Source organism: Rhinoderma darwinii, assembly GCF_050947455.1.
Source record: "Rhinoderma darwinii isolate aRhiDar2 chromosome 1 unlocalized genomic scaffold, aRhiDar2.hap1 SUPER_1_unloc_5, whole genome shotgun sequence".
NCBI lineage: Eukaryota > Metazoa > Chordata > Amphibia > Anura > Rhinodermatidae > Rhinoderma > Rhinoderma darwinii.
Genome location: NW_027461669.1, coordinates 302,952 through 315,577, shown reverse-complemented (window position 1 = coordinate 315,577; position 12,626 = coordinate 302,952). Strand labels below are relative to the sequence as shown.

General features: G+C 41.8%; 46 pseudogenes; all 46 read right to left on the bottom strand.

The window, feature by feature from the left end:
• Window positions 1–232: 232 nt before the first annotated feature.
• LOC142674182 (5S ribosomal RNA) lies at window positions 233–349 on the bottom strand (annotated as a pseudogene).
• Window positions 350–418: 69 nt separating this feature from the next.
• LOC142674086 (5S ribosomal RNA) lies at window positions 419–536 on the bottom strand (annotated as a pseudogene).
• Window positions 537–790: 254 nt separating this feature from the next.
• Window positions 791–907, bottom strand: LOC142673896 (5S ribosomal RNA; annotated as a pseudogene).
• A 69-nt stretch (window positions 908–976) lies between these two features.
• LOC142674198 (5S ribosomal RNA) lies at window positions 977–1,093 on the bottom strand (annotated as a pseudogene).
• Window positions 1,094–1,720: 627 nt separating this feature from the next.
• LOC142674039 (5S ribosomal RNA) lies at window positions 1,721–1,837 on the bottom strand (annotated as a pseudogene).
• Window positions 1,838–2,649: 812 nt separating this feature from the next.
• On the bottom strand, window positions 2,650–2,768 carry LOC142673476 (5S ribosomal RNA; annotated as a pseudogene).
• Window positions 2,769–3,021: 253 nt separating this feature from the next.
• LOC142673754 (5S ribosomal RNA) lies at window positions 3,022–3,140 on the bottom strand (annotated as a pseudogene).
• Window positions 3,141–3,207: 67 nt separating this feature from the next.
• LOC142674461 (5S ribosomal RNA) lies at window positions 3,208–3,326 on the bottom strand (annotated as a pseudogene).
• Window positions 3,327–3,393: 67 nt separating this feature from the next.
• Window positions 3,394–3,512, bottom strand: LOC142674513 (5S ribosomal RNA; annotated as a pseudogene).
• A 67-nt stretch (window positions 3,513–3,579) lies between these two features.
• LOC142673524 (5S ribosomal RNA) lies at window positions 3,580–3,698 on the bottom strand (annotated as a pseudogene).
• A 253-nt stretch (window positions 3,699–3,951) lies between these two features.
• On the bottom strand, window positions 3,952–4,070 carry LOC142673470 (5S ribosomal RNA; annotated as a pseudogene).
• A 253-nt stretch (window positions 4,071–4,323) lies between these two features.
• On the bottom strand, window positions 4,324–4,442 carry LOC142674308 (5S ribosomal RNA; annotated as a pseudogene).
• Window positions 4,443–4,695: 253 nt separating this feature from the next.
• LOC142674431 (5S ribosomal RNA) lies at window positions 4,696–4,814 on the bottom strand (annotated as a pseudogene).
• Window positions 4,815–4,881: 67 nt separating this feature from the next.
• On the bottom strand, window positions 4,882–5,000 carry LOC142673700 (5S ribosomal RNA; annotated as a pseudogene).
• A 439-nt stretch (window positions 5,001–5,439) lies between these two features.
• LOC142673653 (5S ribosomal RNA) lies at window positions 5,440–5,558 on the bottom strand (annotated as a pseudogene).
• A 67-nt stretch (window positions 5,559–5,625) lies between these two features.
• Window positions 5,626–5,744, bottom strand: LOC142673826 (5S ribosomal RNA; annotated as a pseudogene).
• A 253-nt stretch (window positions 5,745–5,997) lies between these two features.
• LOC142674430 (5S ribosomal RNA) lies at window positions 5,998–6,116 on the bottom strand (annotated as a pseudogene).
• A 67-nt stretch (window positions 6,117–6,183) lies between these two features.
• Window positions 6,184–6,302, bottom strand: LOC142674429 (5S ribosomal RNA; annotated as a pseudogene).
• Window positions 6,303–6,369: 67 nt separating this feature from the next.
• LOC142673937 (5S ribosomal RNA) lies at window positions 6,370–6,488 on the bottom strand (annotated as a pseudogene).
• A 253-nt stretch (window positions 6,489–6,741) lies between these two features.
• LOC142674216 (5S ribosomal RNA) lies at window positions 6,742–6,860 on the bottom strand (annotated as a pseudogene).
• Window positions 6,861–6,927: 67 nt separating this feature from the next.
• On the bottom strand, window positions 6,928–7,046 carry LOC142674307 (5S ribosomal RNA; annotated as a pseudogene).
• Window positions 7,047–7,113: 67 nt separating this feature from the next.
• On the bottom strand, window positions 7,114–7,232 carry LOC142673509 (5S ribosomal RNA; annotated as a pseudogene).
• Window positions 7,233–7,299: 67 nt separating this feature from the next.
• On the bottom strand, window positions 7,300–7,418 carry LOC142674342 (5S ribosomal RNA; annotated as a pseudogene).
• A 67-nt stretch (window positions 7,419–7,485) lies between these two features.
• Window positions 7,486–7,604, bottom strand: LOC142673235 (5S ribosomal RNA; annotated as a pseudogene).
• Window positions 7,605–7,671: 67 nt separating this feature from the next.
• LOC142674215 (5S ribosomal RNA) lies at window positions 7,672–7,790 on the bottom strand (annotated as a pseudogene).
• A 67-nt stretch (window positions 7,791–7,857) lies between these two features.
• LOC142673251 (5S ribosomal RNA) lies at window positions 7,858–7,976 on the bottom strand (annotated as a pseudogene).
• A 253-nt stretch (window positions 7,977–8,229) lies between these two features.
• LOC142674306 (5S ribosomal RNA) lies at window positions 8,230–8,348 on the bottom strand (annotated as a pseudogene).
• A 67-nt stretch (window positions 8,349–8,415) lies between these two features.
• On the bottom strand, window positions 8,416–8,534 carry LOC142673531 (5S ribosomal RNA; annotated as a pseudogene).
• A 67-nt stretch (window positions 8,535–8,601) lies between these two features.
• On the bottom strand, window positions 8,602–8,720 carry LOC142673525 (5S ribosomal RNA; annotated as a pseudogene).
• Window positions 8,721–8,787: 67 nt separating this feature from the next.
• Window positions 8,788–8,906, bottom strand: LOC142673765 (5S ribosomal RNA; annotated as a pseudogene).
• A 67-nt stretch (window positions 8,907–8,973) lies between these two features.
• Window positions 8,974–9,092, bottom strand: LOC142673688 (5S ribosomal RNA; annotated as a pseudogene).
• A 67-nt stretch (window positions 9,093–9,159) lies between these two features.
• On the bottom strand, window positions 9,160–9,278 carry LOC142673475 (5S ribosomal RNA; annotated as a pseudogene).
• Window positions 9,279–9,345: 67 nt separating this feature from the next.
• On the bottom strand, window positions 9,346–9,464 carry LOC142673481 (5S ribosomal RNA; annotated as a pseudogene).
• A 67-nt stretch (window positions 9,465–9,531) lies between these two features.
• Window positions 9,532–9,650, bottom strand: LOC142673753 (5S ribosomal RNA; annotated as a pseudogene).
• Window positions 9,651–9,717: 67 nt separating this feature from the next.
• On the bottom strand, window positions 9,718–9,836 carry LOC142674460 (5S ribosomal RNA; annotated as a pseudogene).
• A 67-nt stretch (window positions 9,837–9,903) lies between these two features.
• On the bottom strand, window positions 9,904–10,022 carry LOC142674512 (5S ribosomal RNA; annotated as a pseudogene).
• Window positions 10,023–10,089: 67 nt separating this feature from the next.
• LOC142673523 (5S ribosomal RNA) lies at window positions 10,090–10,208 on the bottom strand (annotated as a pseudogene).
• A 67-nt stretch (window positions 10,209–10,275) lies between these two features.
• LOC142673332 (5S ribosomal RNA) lies at window positions 10,276–10,394 on the bottom strand (annotated as a pseudogene).
• Window positions 10,395–10,461: 67 nt separating this feature from the next.
• Window positions 10,462–10,580, bottom strand: LOC142673469 (5S ribosomal RNA; annotated as a pseudogene).
• Window positions 10,581–10,647: 67 nt separating this feature from the next.
• Window positions 10,648–10,766, bottom strand: LOC142673950 (5S ribosomal RNA; annotated as a pseudogene).
• Window positions 10,767–10,833: 67 nt separating this feature from the next.
• On the bottom strand, window positions 10,834–10,952 carry LOC142674304 (5S ribosomal RNA; annotated as a pseudogene).
• A 253-nt stretch (window positions 10,953–11,205) lies between these two features.
• On the bottom strand, window positions 11,206–11,324 carry LOC142674427 (5S ribosomal RNA; annotated as a pseudogene).
• Window positions 11,325–11,763: 439 nt separating this feature from the next.
• On the bottom strand, window positions 11,764–11,882 carry LOC142674647 (5S ribosomal RNA; annotated as a pseudogene).
• Window positions 11,883–11,949: 67 nt separating this feature from the next.
• Window positions 11,950–12,068, bottom strand: LOC142673652 (5S ribosomal RNA; annotated as a pseudogene).
• A 67-nt stretch (window positions 12,069–12,135) lies between these two features.
• On the bottom strand, window positions 12,136–12,254 carry LOC142673824 (5S ribosomal RNA; annotated as a pseudogene).
• Window positions 12,255–12,507: 253 nt separating this feature from the next.
• On the bottom strand, window positions 12,508–12,626 carry LOC142674426 (5S ribosomal RNA; annotated as a pseudogene).

The window sequence follows — 12,626 nt, the reverse complement described above, 5'->3', positions numbered from 1 at the left end:
CCTTTTTAATCGATTGTGAAACAAAATCTAAACGACATAATAAAAAGTCAACCGCACCACGGATTCCCAGACAGTCTCCCACACTGTTACTAGCGAGGCCTTAAGCTGTGTAACTTCTGCGATCTGACGAGAGCAGGGACATTCAGCTTAGAATGGCCATTGACATTAAATGCTTTAATCCATAGTCCTTTTTAATCGATTGTGAAACAAAATCTAAACGACATAATAAAAAGTCAACCGCACCACGGATTCCCAGACAGTCTCCCACACTGGTACTAGCGAGGCCTTAAGCTGTGTAACTTCTGCGATCTGACGAGAGCAGGGACATTCAGCTTAGAATGGCCATTGACATTAAATGCTTTAATCCATAGTCCTTTTTAATCGATTGTGAAACAAAATCTAAACGACATAATAAAAAGTCAACTGCACCACGGATTCCCAGACAGTCTCCCACACTGGTACTAGCGAGGCCTTAAGCTGTGTAACTTCTGCGATCTGACGAGAGCAGGCACATTCAGCTTAGAATGGCCATTGACATTAAATGCTTTAATCCATAGTCCTTTTTAATCGATTGTGAAACAAAATCTAAACAACATAATAATAACTCAACCGCACCACGGATTCCCAGACAGTCTCCCACACTGGTACTAGCGAGGCCTTAAGCTGTGTAACTTCTGCGATCTGACGAGAGCAGGGACATTCAGCTTAGAATGGCCATTGACATTAAATGCTTTAATCCATAGTCTTTTTTAATCGATTGTGAAACAAAATCTAAACGACATAATAAAAAGTCAACCGCACCACGGATTCCCAGACAGTCTCCCACACTGGTACTAGCGAGGCCTTAAGCTGTGTAACTTCTGCGTTCTGACGAGAGCAGGCACATTCAGCTTAGAATGGCCATTGACGTTAAATGCTTTAATCCATAGTCCTATTTAATCGATTGTGAAACAAAATCTAAACGACATAATAAAAATTCAACCGCACCACGGATTCCCAGACAGTCTCCCACACTGGTACTAGCGAGGCCTTAAGCTGTGTAACTTCTGCGATCTGACGAGAGCAGGCACATTCAGCTTAGAATGGCCATTGACGTTAAATGCTTTAATCCATAGTCCTATTTAATCTATTGTGAAACAAAATCTAAACGACATAATAAAAAGTCAACCGTACCACGGATTCCCAGACAGTCTCCCACACTGGTACTAGCGAGGCGTTAAGCTGTGTAACTTCTGCGATCTAACGAGAGCAGGGACATTCAGCTTAGAATGGCCATTGACATTAAATGCTTTAATCCATAGTCCTTTTTAATCGATTGTGAAACAAAATCTAAACGACATAATAAAAAGTCAACCGCACCACGGATTCCCAGACAGTCTCCCACACTGGTACTAGCAAGGCCTTAAGCTGTGTAACTTCTGCGATCTGACGAGAGCAGGGACATTCAGCTTAGAATGGCTATTGACATTAAATGCTTTAATCCATAGTCCTTTTTAATCGATTGTGAAACAAAATCTAAACGACATATTAAAAATTCAACCGCACCACGGATTCCCAGACAGTCTCCCACACTGGTACTAGCGAGGCCTTAAGCTGTGTAACTTCTGCGATCTGACGAGAGAAGGCACATTCAACTTAGAATGGCCATTGACGTTAAATGCTTTAATCCATAGTCCTATTTAATCTATTGTGAAACAAAATCTAAACGACATAATAAAAAGTCAACCGCACCACGGATTCCCAGACAGTCTCCCACACTGGTACTAGCGAGGCCTTAAGCTGTGTAACTTCTGCGATCTGACGAGAGCAGGCACATTCAGCTTAGAATGGCCATTGACATTAAATGCTTTAATCCATAGTCCTTTTTAATCGATTGTGAAACAAAATCTAAACGACATAATAAAAAGTCAACCGCACCACAGATTCCCAGACAGTCTCCCACACTGGTACTAGCGAGGCCTTAAGCTGTGTAACTTCTGCGATCTGACGAGAGCAGTCACATTCAGCTTAGAATGGCCATTGACATTAAAAGCCTTAATCCATAGTCCTATTTAATCTATTGTGAAACAAAATCTAAACGACATAATAAAAAGTCAACCGCACCACGGATTCCCAGAAAGTCTCCCACACTGGTACTAGCGAGGCCTTAGGCTGTGTAACTTCTGCGATCTGACGAGAGCAGGCACATTCAGCTTAGAACGGCCATTGACATTAAATGCTTTAATCCATAGTCCTTTTTAATCGATTGTGAAACAAAATCTAAACGACATAATAAAAAGTCAACCGCACCACGGATTCCCAGACAGTCTCCCACACTGGTACTAGCGAGGCGTTAAGCTGTGTAACTTCTGCGATCGGACGAGAGCAGGGACATTCAGCTTAGAATGGCTATTGACTTTAAATGCTTTAATCCATAGTCCTTTTTAATCGATTGTGAAACAAAATCTAAACGACATAATAAAAATTCAACCGCACCACGGATTCCCAGACAGTCTCCCACACTGGTACTAGCGAGGCCTTAAGCTGTGTAACTTCTGCGTTCTGACCAGAGCAGGCACATTCAGCTTAGAATGGCCATTGACGTTAAATGCTTTAATCCATAGTCCTATTTAATCTATTGTGAAACAAAATCTAAACGACATAATAAAAAGTCAACCGCACCACGGATTCCCAGACAGTCTCCCACACTGGTACTAGCAAGGCCTTAAGCTGTGTAACTTCTACGATCTGACGAGAGCAGGCACATTCAGCTTAGAATGGCCATTGACATTAAATGCTTTAATCCATAGTCCTTTTTAATCGATTGTGAAACAAAATCTAAACGACATAATAAAAAGTCAACCGCACCATGGATTCCCAGACAGTCTCCCACACTGGTACTAGCGAGGCCTTAAGCTGTGTAACTTCTGCGATCTGACGAGAGCAGGGACATTCAGCTTAGAATGGCCATTGACATTAAATGCTTTAATCCATAGTCCTTTTTAATCGATTGTGAAACAAAATCTAAACGACATAATAAAAATTCAACCGCACCACGGATTCCCAGACAGTCTCCCACACTGGTACTAGCGAGGACTTAAGCTGTGTAACTTCTGCGATCTGACGAGAGCAGGCACATTCAGCTTAGAATGGCCATTGACGTTAAATCCTTTAATCCATAGTCCTATTTAATCTATTGTGAAACAAAATCTAAACTACATAATAAAAAGTCAACAGCACCACGGATTCCCAGACAGTCTCCCACACTGGTACTAGCGAGGCGTTAAGCTGCGTAACTTCTGCGATCTAACGAGAGCAGGCACATTCAGCTTAGAATGGCCATTGACATTAAATGCTTTAATCCATAGTCCTTTTTAATCGATTGTGAAACAAAATCTAAACGACATAATAAAAAGTCAACCACACCACGGATTCCCAGACAGTCTCCCACACTGGTACTAGCGAGGCCTTAAGCTGTGTAACTTCTGCGATCTGACGAGAGCAGGCACATTCAGCTTAGAATGGCCATTGACATTAAAAGCCTTAATCCATAGTCCTATTTAATCTATTGTGAAACAAAATCTAAACAACATAATAAAAAGTCAACCGCACCACGGATTCCCAGACAGTCTCCCACACTGGTACTAGCGAGGGCTTAAGCTGTGTAACTTCTGCGATCTGACGAGAGCAGGGACATTCAGCTTAGAATGGCCATTGACATTAAATGCTTTAATCCATAGTCCTTTTTAATCGATTGTGAAACAAAATCTAAACGACATAATAAAAAGTCAACCGCACCATGGATTCCCAGACAGTCTCCCACACTGGTACTAGCGAGGCCTTAAGCTGTGTAACTTCTGCGATCTGACGAGAGCAGGCACATTCAGCTTAGAATGGCCATTGACATTAAAAGCCTTAATCCATAGTCCTATTTAATCTATTGTGAAACAAAATCTAAACAACATAATAAAAAGTCAACCGCACCACGGATTCCCAGACAGTCTCCCACACTGGTACTAGCGAGGCCTTAAGCTGTGTAACTTCTGCGTTCTGACGAGAGAAGGCACATTCAGCTTAGAATGGCCATTGACGTTAAATGCTTTAATCCATAGTCCTATTTAATCTATTGTGAAACAAAATCTAAACGACATAATAAAAATTCAACCGCGCCACGGATTCCCAGAGAGTCTCCCACACTGGTACTAGCGAGGCCTTAAGCTGTGTAACTTCTGCGATCTGACGAGAGCAGGCACATTCAGCTTAGAATGGCCATTGACATTAAATGCTTTAATCCATAGTCCTTTTTAATCGATTGTGAAACAAAATCTAAACAACATAATAATAAGTCAACCGCACCACGGATTCCCAGACAGTCTCCCACACTGGTACTAGCGAGGCCTTAAGCTGTGTAACTTCTGCGATCTGACGAGAGCAGGCACATTCAGCTTAGAATGGCCATTGACATTAAATGCTTTAATCCATAGTCCTTTTTAATCGATTGTGAAACAAAATCTAAACGACATAATAAAAAGTCAATCGCACCACGGATTCCCAGACAGTCTCCCACACTGGTACTAGCGAGGCCTTAAACTGTGTAACTTCTGCGATCTGACGAGAGCAGTCACATTCAGCTTAGAATGGCCATTGACATTAAAAGCTTTAATCCATAGTCCTATTTAATCTATTGTGAAACAAAATCTAACCAACATAATAAAAAGTCAACCGCACCACGGATTCCCAGACAGTCTCCCACACTGGTACTAGCGAGGCCTTAAGCTGTGTAACTTCTGCGATCTGACGAGAGCAGGGACATTCAGCTTAGAATGGCCATTGACATTAAATGCTTTAATCCATAGTCTTTTTTAATCGATTGTGAAACAAAATCTAAACGACATAATAAAAATTCAACCGCACAACGGATTCCCAGACAGTCTCCCACACTGGTACTAGCGAGGCCTTAAGCTGTGTAACTTCTGCGTTCTGACGAGAGCAGGCACATTCAGCTTAGAATGGCCATTGACGTTAAATGCTTTAATCCATAGTCCTATTTAATCTATTGTGAAAAAAAATCTAAACGACATAATAAAAAGTCAACCGCACCACTGATTGCCAGACAGTCTCCCACACTGGTACTAGCGAGGCGTTAAGCTGTGTAACTTCTGCGATCTAACGAGAGCAGGCACATTCAGCTTAGAATGGCCATTGACATTAAATGCTTTAATCCATAGTCCATTTTAATCGATTGTGAAACAAAATCTAAATGACATAATAAAAAGTAAACCGCACCACGGATTCCCAGACAGTCTCCCACACTGGTACTAGCGAGGCCTTAAGCTGTGTAACTTCTGCGATCTGACGAGAGCAGGCACATTCAGCTTAGAATGGCCATTGACATTAAAAGCCTTAATCCATAGTCCATTTTAATCGATTGTGAAACAAAATCTAAACAACATAATAAAAATGCAATTACACCACGGATTCCCAGACAGTCTCCCACACTGGTACTAGCGAGGCCTTAAGCTGTGTAACTTCTGCGTTCGGACGAGAGCAGGCACATTCAGCTTAGAATGGCCATTGACATTAAATGCTTTAATCCATAGTCCATTTTAATCGATTGTGAAACAAAATCTAAACGACATAATAAAAAGTCAACCGCACCACGGATTCCCAGACAGTCTCCCACACAGGTACTAGCGAGGCGTTAAGCTGTGTAACTTCTGCGATCTAACGAGAGCAGGCACATTCAGCTTAGAATGGCCATTGACATTAAATGCTTTAATCCATAGTCCTTTTTAATCGATTGTGAAACAAAATCTAAACGACATAATAAAAAGTCAACCGCACCACAGATTCCCAGACAGTCTCCCACACTGGAACTAGCGAGGACTTAAGCTGTGTAACTTCTGCGATCTGACAAGAGCAGTCACATTCAGCTTAGAATGGCCATTGACATTAAAAGCCTTAATCCATAGTCCTATTTAATCTATTGTGAAACAAAATCTAACCAACATAATAAAAAGTCAACCGCACCACGGATTCCCAGACAGTCTCCCACACTGGTACTAGCGAGGCCTTAAGCTGTGTAACTTCTGCGATCTGACGAGAGCAGGGACATTCAGCTTAGAATGGCCATTGACATTAAATGCTTTAATCCATAGTCTTTTTTAATCGATTGTGAAACAAAATCTAAACGACATAATAAAAAGTCAACCGCACCACGGATTCCCAGACAGTCTCCCACACTGGTACTAGCGAGGCCTTAAGCTGTGTAACTTCTGCGATCTGACGAGAGCAGGGACATTCAGCTTAGAATGGCCATTGACATTAAATGCTTTAATCCATAGTCCTTTTTAATCGATTGTGAAACAAAATCTAAACGACATAATAAAAACTCAACCGCACCACGGATTCCCAGACAGTCTCCCACACTGGTACTAGCGAGGCCTTAAGCTGAGTAACTTCTGCGTTCTGACCAGAGCAGGCACATTCAGCTTAGAATGGCCATTGACGTTAAATGCTTTAATCCATAGTCCTATTTAATCTATTGTGAAACAAAATCGAAACGACATAATAAAAAGTCAACCGCACCACGGATTAACAGACAGTCTCCCACACTGGTACTAGCGAGGCCTTAAGCTGTGTAACTTCTGCGTTCTGACCAGAGCAGGCACATTCAGCTTAGAATGGCCATTGACGTTAAATGCTTTAATCCATAGTCCTATTTAATCTATTGTGAAACAAAATCGAAACGACATAATAAAAAGTCAACCGCACCACGGATTCCCAGACAGTCTCCCACACTGGTACTAGCGAAGCGTTAAGCTGTGTAACTTCTGCGATCTAACGAGAGCAGGCACATTCAGCTTAGAATGGCCATTAACATTAAATGCTTTAATCCATAGTCCTTTTTAATCGATTGTGAAAAAAAATCTAAACGACATAATAAAAAGTCAACCGCACCACGGATTCCCAGACAGTCTCCCACACTGGTACTAGCGAGGCCTTAAGCTGTGTAACTTCTGCGATCTGACGAGAGCAGGCACATTCAGCTTAGAATGGCCATTGACATTAAATGCTTTAATCCATAGTCCTTTTTAATCGATTGTGAAACAAAATCTAAACGACATAATAAAAAGTCAACCGCACCACAGATTCCCAGACAGTCTCCCACACTGGTACTAGCGAGGCCTTAAGCTGTGTAACTTCTGCGATCTAACGAGTGCAGGCACATTCAGCTTAGAATGGCCATTGACATTAAATGCTTTAATCCATAGTCCTTTTTAATCGATTGTGAAACAAAATCTAAACGACATAATAAAAAGTCAACCGCACCACGGATTCCCAGACAGTCTCCCACACTGGTACTAGCGAGGCCTTAAGCTGTGTAACTTCTGCGTTCTGACGAGAGCAGGCACATTCAGCTTAGAATGGCCATTGACGTTAAATGCTTTAATCCATAGTCCTATTTAATCGATTGTGAAACAAAATCTAAACGACATAATAAAAATTCAACCGCACCACGGATTCCCAGACAGTCTCCCACACTGGTACTAGCGAGGCCTTAAGCTGTGTAACTTCTGCGATCTGACGAGAGCAGGCACATTCAGCTTAGAATGGCCATTGACGTTAAATGCTTTAATCCATAGTCCTATTTAATCTATTGTGAAACAAAATCTAAACGACATAATAAAAAGTCAACCGTACCACGGATTCCCAGACAGTCTCCCACACTGGTACTAGCGAGGCGTTAAGCTGTGTAACTTCTGCGATCTAACGAGAGCAGGGACATTCAGCTTAGAATGGCCATTGACATTAAATGCTTTAATCCATAGTCCTTTTTAATCGATTGTGAAACAAAATCTAAACGACATAATAAAAAGTCAACCGCACCACGGATTCCCAGACAGTCTCCCACACTGGTACTAGCAAGGCCTTAAGCTGTGTAACTTCTGCGATCTGACGAGAGCAGGGACATTCAGCTTAGAATGGCTATTGACATTAAATGCTTTAATCCATAGTCCTTTTTAATCGATTGTGAAACAAAATCTAAACGACATATTAAAAATTCAACCGCACCACGGATTCCCAGACAGTCTCCCACACTGGTACTAGCGAGGCCTTAAGCTGTGTAACTTCTGCGATCTGACGAGAGAAGGCACATTCAACTTAGAATGGCCATTGACGTTAAACGCTTTAATCCATAGTCCTATTTAATCTATTGTGAAACAAAATCTAAACGACATAATAAAAAGTCAACCGCACCACGGATTCCCAGACAGTCTCCCACACTGGTACTAGCGAGGCCTTAAGCTGTGTAACTTCTGCGATCTGACGAGAGCAGGCACATTCAGCTTAGAATGGCCATTGACATTAAATGCTTTAATCCATAGTCCTTTTTAATCGATTGTGAAACAAAATCTAAACGACATAATAAAAAGTCAACCGCACCACAGATTCCCAGACAGTCTCCCACACTGGTACTAGCGAGGCCTTAAGCTGTGTAACTTCTGCGATCTGACGAGAGCAGTCACATTCAGCTTAGAATGGCCATTGACATTAAAAGCCTTAATCCATAGTCCTATTTAATCTATTGTGAAACAAAATCTAAACGACATAATAAAAAGTCAACCGCACCACGGATTCCCAGAAAGTCTCCCACACTGGTACTAGCGAGGCCTTAGGCTGTGTAACTTCTGCGATCTGACGAGAGCAGGCACATTCAGCTTAGAACGGCCATTGACATTAAATGCTTTAATCCATAGTCCTTTTTAATCGATTGTGAAACAAAATCTAAACGACATAATAAAAAGTCAACCGCACCACGGATTCCCAGACAGTCTCCCACACTGGTACTAGCGAGGCGTTAAGCTGTGTAACTTCTGCGATCGGACGAGAGCAGGGACATTCAGCTTAGAATGGCTATTGACTTTAAATGCTTTAATCCATAGTCCTTTTTAATCGATTGTGAAACAAAATCTAAACGACATAATAAAAATTCAACCGCACCACGGATTCCCAGACAGTCTCCCACACTGGTACTAGCGAGGCCTTAAGCTGTGTAACTTCTGCGTTCTGACCAGAGCAGGCACATTCAGCTTAGAATGGCCATTGACGTTAAATGCTTTAATCCATAGTCCTATTTAATCTATTGTGAAACAAAATCTAAACGACATAATAAAAAGTCAACCGCACCACGGATTCCCAGACAGTCTCCCACACTGGTACTAGCAAGGCCTTAAGCTGTGTAACTTCTACGATCTGACGAGAGCAGGCACATTCAGCTTAGAATGGCCATTGACATTAAATGCTTTAATCCATAGTCCTTTTTAATCGATTGTGAAACAAAATCTAAACGACATAATAAAAAGTCAACCGCACCATGGATTCCCAGACAGTCTCCCACACTGGTACTAGCGAGGCCTTAAGCTGTGTAACTTCTGCGATCTGACGAGAGCAGGGACATTCAGCTTAGAATGGCCATTGACATTAAATGCTTTAATCCATAGTCCTTTTTAATCGATTGTGAAACAAAATCTAAACGACATAATAAAAATTCAACCGCACCACGGATTCCCAGACAGTCTCCCACACTGGTACTAGCGAGGACTTAAGCTGTGTAACTTCTGCGATCTGACGAGAGCAGGCACATTCAGCTTAGAATGGCCATTGACGTTAAATCCTTTAATCCATAGTCCTATTTAATCTATTGTGAAACAAAATCTAAACTACATAATAAAAAGTCAACAGCACCACGGATTCCCAGACAGTCTCCCACACTGGTACTAGCGAGGCGTTAAGCTGCGTAACTTCTGCGATCTAACGAGAGCAGGCACATTCAGCTTAGAATGGCCATTGACATTAAATGCTTTAATCCATAGTCCTTTTTAATCGATTGTGAAACAAAATCTAAACGACATAATAAAAAGTCAACCACACCACGGATTCCCAGACAGTCTCCCACACTGGTACTAGCGAGGCCTTAAGCTGTGTAACTTCTGCGATCTGACGAGAGCAGGCACATTCAGCTTAGAATGGCCATTGACATTAAAAGCCTTAATCCATAGTCCTATTTAATCTATTGTGAAACAAAATCTAAACAACATAATAAAAAGTCAACCGCACCACGGATTCCCAGACAGTCTCCCACACTGGTACTAGCGAGGGCTTAAGCTGTGTAACTTCTGCGATCTGACGAGAGCAGGGACATTCAGCTTAGAATGGCCATTGACATTAAATGCTTTAATCCATAGTCCTTTTTAATCGATTGTGAAACAAAATCTAAACGACATAATAGAAAGTCAACCGCACCATGGATTCCCAGACAGTCTCCCACACTGGTACTAGCGAGGCCTTAAGCTGTGTAACTTCTGCGATCTGACGAGAGCAGGCACATTCAGCTTAGAATGGCCATTGACATTAAAAGCCTTAATCCATAGTCCTATTTAATCTATTGTGAAACAAAATCTAAACAACATAATAAAAAGTCAACCGCACCACGGATTCCCAGACAGTCTCCCACACTGGTACTAGCGAGGCCTTAAGCTGTGTAACTTCTGCGTTCTGACGAGAGAAGGCACATTCAGCTTAGAATGGCCATTGACGTTAAATGCTTTAATCCATAGTCCTATTTAATCTATTGTGAAACAAAATCTAAACGACATAATAAAAATTCAACCGCGCCACCGATTCCCAGAGAGTCTCCCACACTGGTACTAGCGAGGCCTTAAGCTGTGTAACTTCTGCGATCTGACGAGAGCAGGCACATTCAGCTTAGAATGGCCATTGACATTAAATGCTTTAATCCATAGTCCTTTTTAATCGATTGTGAAACAAAATCTAAACAACATAATAATAAGTCAACCGCACCACGGATTCCCAGACAGTCTCCCACACTGGTACTAGCGAGGCCTTAAGCTGTGTAACTTCTGCGATCTGACGAGAGCAGGCACATTCAGCTTAGAATGGCCATTGACATTAAATGCTTTAATCCATAGTCCTTTTTAATCGATTGTGAAACAAAATCTAAACGACATAATAAAAAGTCAATCGCACCACGGATTCCCAGACAGTCTCCCACACTGGTACTAGCGAGGCCTTAAACTGTGTAACTTCTGCGATCTGACGAGAGCAGTCACATTCAGCTTAGAATGGCCATTGACATTAAAAGCTTTAATCCATAGTCCTATTTAATCTATTGTGAAACAAAATCTAACCAACATAATAAAAAGTCAACCGCACCACGGATTCCCAGACAGTCTCCCACACTGGTACTAGCGAGGCCTTAAGCTGTGTAACTTCTGCGATCTGACGAGAGCAGGGACATTCAGCTTAGAATGGCCATTGACATTAAATGCTTTAATCCATAGTCTTTTTTAATCGATTGTGAAACAAAATCTAAACGACATAATAAAAATTCAACCGCACAACGGATTCCCAGACAGTCTCCCACACTGGTACTAGCGAGGCTTTAAGCTGTGTAACTTCTGCGTTCTGACGAGAGCAGGCACATTCAGCTTAGAATGGCCATTGACGTTAAATGCTTTAATCCATAGTCCTATTTAATCTATTGTGAAAAAAAATCTAAACGACATAATAAAAAGTCAACCGCACCACTGATTGCCAGACAGTCTCCCACACTGGTACTAGCGAGGCGTTAAGCTGTGTAACTTCTGCGATCTAACGAGAGCAGGCACATTCAGCTTAGAATGGCCATTGACATTAAATGCTTTAATCCATAGTCCATTTTAATCGATTGTGAAACAAAATCTAAATGACATAATAAAAAGTAAACCGCACCACGGATTCCCAGACAGTCTCCCACACTGGTACTAGCGAGGCCTTAAGCTGTGTAACTTCTGCGATCTGACGAGAGCAGGCACATTCAGCTTAGAATGGCCATTGACATTAAAAGCCTTAATCCATAGTCCATTTTAATCGATTGTGAAACAAAATCTAAACAACATAATAAAAATGCAATTACACCACGGATTCCCAGACAGTCTCCCACACTGGTACTAGCGAGGCCTTAAGCTGTGTAACTTCTGCGTTCGGACGAGAGCAGGCACATTCAGCTTAGAATGGCCATTGACATTAAATGCTTTAATCCATAGTCCATTTTAATCGATTGTGAAACAAAATCTAAACGACATAATAAAAAGTCAACCGCACCACGGATTCCCAGACAGTCTCCCACACAGGTACTAGCGAGGCGTTAAGCTGTGTAACTTCTGCGATCTAACGAGAGCAGGCACATTCAGCTTAGAATGGCCATTGACATTAAATGCTTTAATCCATAGTCCTTTTTAATCGATTGTGAAACAAAATCTAAACGACATAATAAAAAGTCAACCGCACCACAGATTCCCAGACAGTCTCCCACACTGGAACTAGCGAGGACTTAAGCTGTGTAACTTCTGCGATCTGACAAGAGCAGTCACATTCAGCTTAGAATGGCCATTGACATTAAAAGCCTTAATCCATAGTCCTATTTAATCTATTGTGAAACAAAATCTAACCAACATAATAAAAAGTCAACCGCACCACGGATTCCCAGACAGTCTCCCACACTGGTACTAGCGAGGCCTTAAGCTGTGTAACTTCTGCGATCTGACGAGAGCAGGGACATTCAGCTTAGAATGGCCATTGAC